The following is a 6,253-nucleotide window of genomic DNA, read 5'->3' as shown; positions in this document are numbered from 1 at the left end:
GATCAGTATCGTCGATACCACCCTGAAAAGTACTTGGTATCGGATCGGAAAGGAAATCAGTGGTATCGCACATCACTACTGTTGGCAGTTTTTTGAGATGGTGAATTTAAGTGTGTGGGAATGATAGAGCATTCTGATTGGTACATTCATTTCAGGCTTATTTTTCATTGGTGGATTTGTCTTCAGCAGACAGGTGGTTCAAATCTGGGCAGTTGGAAGTAGTTGATGACTTTTAGGGTCATCTTTTCTGATTGGATAATTAAAACTGAAAGCATTTACAACTCCTCTATAGCAGAGGGAAGCTTACAGTCTTTACTGGACTGTGTACAGAAAAAGAAAAGATGGATTTTAAGCCTGGTTACCTCATTTACCTTTTTACTCTGTACATTTTTATGCCTCAACCTGCATAATTTGTGTCTACTACATTAATGTATTGTACTGACCTCTTGTGGTAAGATCTAATCATGTAACTGCTGTGCTGTCTTATTTGTCAGTTACTGCCTTATGATGACTCTGAATGTCTCAATGTCAGCGACCTCTATCTCTGTATTTGATCACCGCTCTACAAAGGCACTATATTTTTTTGTACTATGATCAATTTACACATGTACTCTGCATACTGCAACAGAGCATTGGTCTTTTCAGCCATTTCAGAACTGCTGTGTTTGGAGTGCAATATATGATTTTCCATTTATAATATGTTCCATACTTAATCCTTTTGGAGCTTTTTAGGTTGTTAGGCAGGATAATGGTATCACATTGAATTTAAGGTGTTAAAAATACACAGTAACTGATGCTCATGTTAACAAATAAATAAAAATTTTAATGAGGAGCTGAGTAATGCTCAGCAGTTATTTAAACAGGTAATAGTTGGTAGACATGCTATTAACCTTGTGAGAAAATCTGTAGCTTTTTTTTTTTGGTACTGAGCTATCATTAAGGTTCCCAAATCACTTTTTTCCAAATACAATTTCTTATCAAAATGCCTGAAAAAAGATCTGTTGCAGTATGTGAGTGCTCAGGGGTAATAAAGATCAGGTGTAAAGAATAAATTAATAAGACCTATTTATGCTTTACTTACAGGGACATTTGACTAGAACAGAGCTGGAGGCAAATCCATGACAGATAGTGTTCCACTCTGTGTTTTTCTATCCAGGTATGAATTTATTGCACTGGCAGTGTGTTTGGGATCATTGTAAGGCTGAAAAATGAAACTGTTGCCCAGACCCTTACCAGATGATACTGCATGCTGGAACAAATCTGACGGTATTTTTCTGCGTTGTTAATTCCACCAGTCCTGACAAGATTGGTGCCTTGTGAGTTGCCAAAGAGTTTTGAACAGTATTGTACACCCTCACATGAATTTAAGATTATTGTCACTATTTAACTGTTCTATATAAATATGCTGGCTTTTTGTTCGAGAATCTTAAGTTTAAACCTCTTTCAAACTCCACAATCACATAATACAATCATGCATGTTTAACGTATGTAAGTTACATCCAATATTTTTCTGGTCAGGTACGACAAACCCACCTGGGTAATCTGCAGTTTCCCTGGTGGGTTTTCCTTTTCTCATTTGTGAAAGATTAAATTGCTGATATCCACAGAAAGTTTAAGTTTGGATAAAATAAAAAATTGTGAATAAATTAACCAAATTCTATAGTGACTCTATTTCACACATGCTTTAGTATAAGCAGTTATTAATGAATTGAACTTTGAAGTTGTAAAGACATTTTTTAAATCTAAATAGTTATTTTTGTCATGCATTCATTTATGATGGACACATTTTGAATTTGATGGCAAGGAAAATAAGGTGCTTTGTAAACCGTGTAGAGTAACTTTTAGAGGTGAAAACACAAAAAACTTTTATTATACTTTTTTTTTACTCACCTTGATCAACTTTAGATTTATATACACCTAAACTCTTTTAGTTTAACAAAGATGTGGAGTAGTGTTAATATTTATTGCAAAGCTCTTTTCTTTCTTTTTTCTTCTTCCTGATTTTATGGTCATCTGACTTCTCTGTTACACTGATAACAAATACAGCTGACGGTGTAACATGGTAGACTAATGTGCCCGTATTAATTCATCTCCATATTATTGTGTGAAGTTGCACTGGGTTGGGAGTGGTTGTGTGTGTGTCACATTTCATGGTGTTATTTTGTCTCTCTGTGCAGATATGTAATGTGATGAAACCTGATGTTTCGGATGGATGGGTTGTGTGCTGTGAATTATATAGTCAAGGTGTTATTTTGTCTCTCTGTGCAGGCCAGGGCCTATTATATGCCACAGCCTAAAGGCAGCTGAGTTGCAGAGGCTGGAGTGACCACTGGCTATCTACTTACAGGGTGGTGGGTCTCAGAGGACAACTCCTAACTCTGTTGAAGTCAACGTGTTGAGTGCAACTGGCATTGTGGCATAGCTTGCTCTGGCCTTGGACTGTGTGTTTTTACTTGATCTGCCAATGGGACACTGGGCTGTTTAATCCTTTACCTTTTTGATTGTGTTAATAAATTATCTTTTTGAATTTTATTGACTGTCATCTTTTTGCTCACGGCTGAGGAGGTTGGTCAGACCTAGAATCTTTTTGTGTGTGTTACAGACTGAGACATGGATGAAGTTTCAGAAGGAGGCTCCTCACATGGAACATCAGTGACTGGCACTGTGACTTTCACAAACAACTTTCTCACTGGGAAGAACATCAGGCATTGACAGAGTTTCGGAAGAAGGTTCTTCACTGGGAAGAACATCAGAATCAGAATCTTTTGAATGCAACCCCGTTCAGTGCAAATGAAAAGAGCACACCTTTAAGAGGGAAAAAAGTATACATGTACAATAAATTAAAAAATAAATAAATAAATATAGTGTATACAAAAGTATATAAGAATGAACAAGTGAAAATGCAGTTGTCGTACAGTGATTAGTCCTTTAGAATATATTGCAGTTAAAAAAAAGAAAATATTGCACAGTTAAAAGTTTGTATTTTCACAGTGGTTTATCCCTGAGTACATTTGTTAATGCAACAGTCCCGGTGTATGTGCTGTTTCTCAGTCTGTTTGTTTTGGCTTTTATTGTCGTGTACCGTGTAACGACGTGTCGTGTCGTTACCTGAGGGTAACAAGTGGAATAGGTGACAGTTGGGGTGGGATGTATCCTTCAGGATGCTGCAGGCTTTCCTGTGGCAGCGGGACCTGTACAGCTCCTCCAGAGAGTGAAGAGCATAACTGATGATTCTCTGTGCTACCTTTTCCTGAGCAGTACAAAACACACTGGGATGCAATATGTCAATGTGCTTTCAATGGAGTCGCTGCTGTGCCTTTTAAATCATAGCTGTAGTGTTTGTTTTCCAGGTTAGGTCATCACCCAGGTTCAGGCCCAGGAACATAAAGGCAGAGTCCCTCTCCACACAGTCCCCATTTATGTGTATGGGCTGAGGGTCAGATTTGTTCCTTCTGAGGTCAACAATTATTTCTTTGTTTTTTGTGGCTGCACCATGATGACAGTTTTTCCACTTCGTCCCTGTATGCAGACTTATTTCCCGCCGTGATAAGCCCAATTACAGTTGTGTTATTCACAAACTTCACAATAGTGTTGTACAGGTGGATGGTGTTGCAGTATATAGGGTGTACAGCAGAGGACTTTGCACACATCCCTGAAGGGGAGCCGGTCTTGAGGCTGAGTGCTGAGGATAGGTGGGGCCCTACTTGGACTCTCTATGGGCGGTCACTGAGAAAGTCCTTGATCCAGAGGCAGAGGTCGTGCAATTCGGTTACCAGCCTGGCAGGGATTATGGTGTTAAAAGCCGAGCTGAAATCAATAAAAAGAAGCCTGACGTCACTGTCCTTTTGTTCTAAATGCATTAGGGTTGTCAGGCTGTGGCTATGGTGTCTTCTGTTGATCTGTTCTTCATGTATGCAAATTGGTGGGAATCGAATGTGGCTGGGAGTCCTCGAATGATCTGAGTTCTGACCAGTTTCTCGAGACACTTCAAGATGACTGGAGTAAGAGCCTCTGGATGGTAGTTTTCTTTGGAATGTGGATGATGGTAGAGGACTTCTGGCAGGGTGGAACGGTGGCCTGTGTTAAGGACAGGTTGAATATTTTAGTAAAGACTCCTGTGAATGTCAGATGTGACTTACTGAAAGGAAGTATGGCCTCTAGAAATTTAAGGAGGATTTGGGAACTCTGTCCCTCATTTTATTAATTACATTCACTGCCCACACTTAAAACAGAAAACACATATACAGTGCAGTTTTGTTTAGAGGTTATGTGAACATAATGAAAAAAAAACCCCTCCAAATTATAATTCTTGTGAGTTTTAAAGTCTTACCAGTTTCAGAAGAGGTTTGGCTTCTTCTTCCTCAAAATCCTCTAATTCAAACTCCCAAAGCCTTCAAAAGAAAACAACAGCATTTAAACTCCATTACAAACAGACTTTCAGGTGTGAGGTGGATGGTCTGAAAAGCTGACATTAAAGTATAAAAAACTGCTCTTCCTCAAATGACCAATTAAAGCTTACTCCGAAATCAAGTCATTTCCCTTGTACTTCTGGGAAATATGCACAATATGACAACAGAAGTTGTCATGATCCTGGGTCTTCACCCAGTGTTTTCAGTTTTGGGCTTTCAAATTCTGTTTGACATTCTCTGTCTAGAATATTTAGGTTATGTTCTTGACCTTTGTTGCTTTGTATTTATTCCCTTATTTCAGGTATCAGCCTTCCCCTGTGTTCCCCTTTCCTTGTCAAGTTTCCATCCCTGTTTGTGATTTTGTTACTTTTTTTATTTTTGCTAAGTCTCTTGCCTTTTGTATGTCATTTTCACTTTAACTCCCTTTTTCTAGTTAACCTTGATTTGTTCCTGCCATGTTTCCCACCTGTTCTCCCTTAGCCTCATCATGTGCTATGTATATATGGGTTGAGTCCCAATCCAGCGATCTGTGTATTTAAGCCCTGTGTTTCTCTGTGTCCGTGTCGCGATCTACCATCATATATGCTGTGTGTTCTGTATGCCCGTGTAAGTTATTGGAATTCTTAATTTTGTTCTGTTTGAGTTCACGTTTGTCTCCGGAGTCTGCACTTTGGGTCCTTTTCCTGCCTGCACACAGCCTTCACATGACACACACTGGCCTTCACTGTTCTTCCTATGTCTTGAGTAGGGATGGATATTAATAATAATGAATAATAATAGTAATTCTTTTTCAATACTTACAGAGCAGGAAAGAAGATTTGCAAGTGAGCTATGTAGAAGCTTTTGTTTTGTGATTAGTTTTTGACAAATATATACATACATAAATTCAGCTTTTTGTAACCAGATACCTATTTTTCAACCAGCACTGCAAAATTTAAAATACACATTTATACCAGTCATCATCTATCATCGAAATTACGTCATTGATTTTTCGTGTGTACAATATACTTGTGAATATTACATCTCGGAATGAAGTCATTTAATTTTATGACGATGTATGAGCTCAAATGACAGCTATGTCAAAAAAAACCCAAAACCCTTTATAGCTAAGCATGAAAATCAAATACATTTTTGTTGACCTTATCCTTGCCATCATCACTTCATCAGCACTTACCTCGTGTATATATGAATTTTAACCCCAGTTTAATTTTTTTCTGTTTAATCTTGCTGTTTTGTTTAGTTTTTTTTTTTTTTGGAGCAACGGCGCCACCCTTCATGACTACCTGAAAAATATTCTACGTCGATACCCAGACGGTGAACACATTTTAAAAGTTGTTATAATGGTCTGTAAAAACTCATTATAACAACTACTTTATAAAATGCTTCATCTTTTTTTAAATAGTTTTTTTTATACTCTCATTAATGTTGTCAATATATGGAGATTGTTTCTTTTCATATGGCTTAAAAAATTTCCTGCTGCATTATATAAAACTACACTCGGGTGAATATTTTGCCTCGACTGTTATATCCTGTCCAAATGATTCCGGTTATATTTTCAAATAGGGTGATGAAGGGTCTGAATGCCTGAGCTTTTTTATATGGTGCAAACGTAGGCCAAAACTTAAGATGGCTACACTGATGGGGCGCAAATAACTTGCGCTGTAGCTGGTTGGGAACTGAAACTTCCCTTTCAAAGTATCCACAGTGAAAGAAAAGAGAAAGAAAAAAACCAACGAGAATGGTATGCGAGAAAAAGAAAAAGAAAAAAGAAAAATAACCTGAAACGTTCCAATTAACAATGACGGAGGGTGACAGTGTTATATCTGCTATGACATCATACTGGT

The sequence above is a fragment of the Pundamilia nyererei genome, unplaced genomic scaffold (genome assembly GCF_000239375.1).
Source record: "Pundamilia nyererei isolate P.nyererei 1_Seehausen unplaced genomic scaffold, PunNye1.0 scaffold00009, whole genome shotgun sequence".
NCBI lineage: Eukaryota > Metazoa > Chordata > Actinopteri > Cichliformes > Cichlidae > Pundamilia > Pundamilia nyererei.
Note: the sequence above shows the minus strand (reverse complement) of the source record.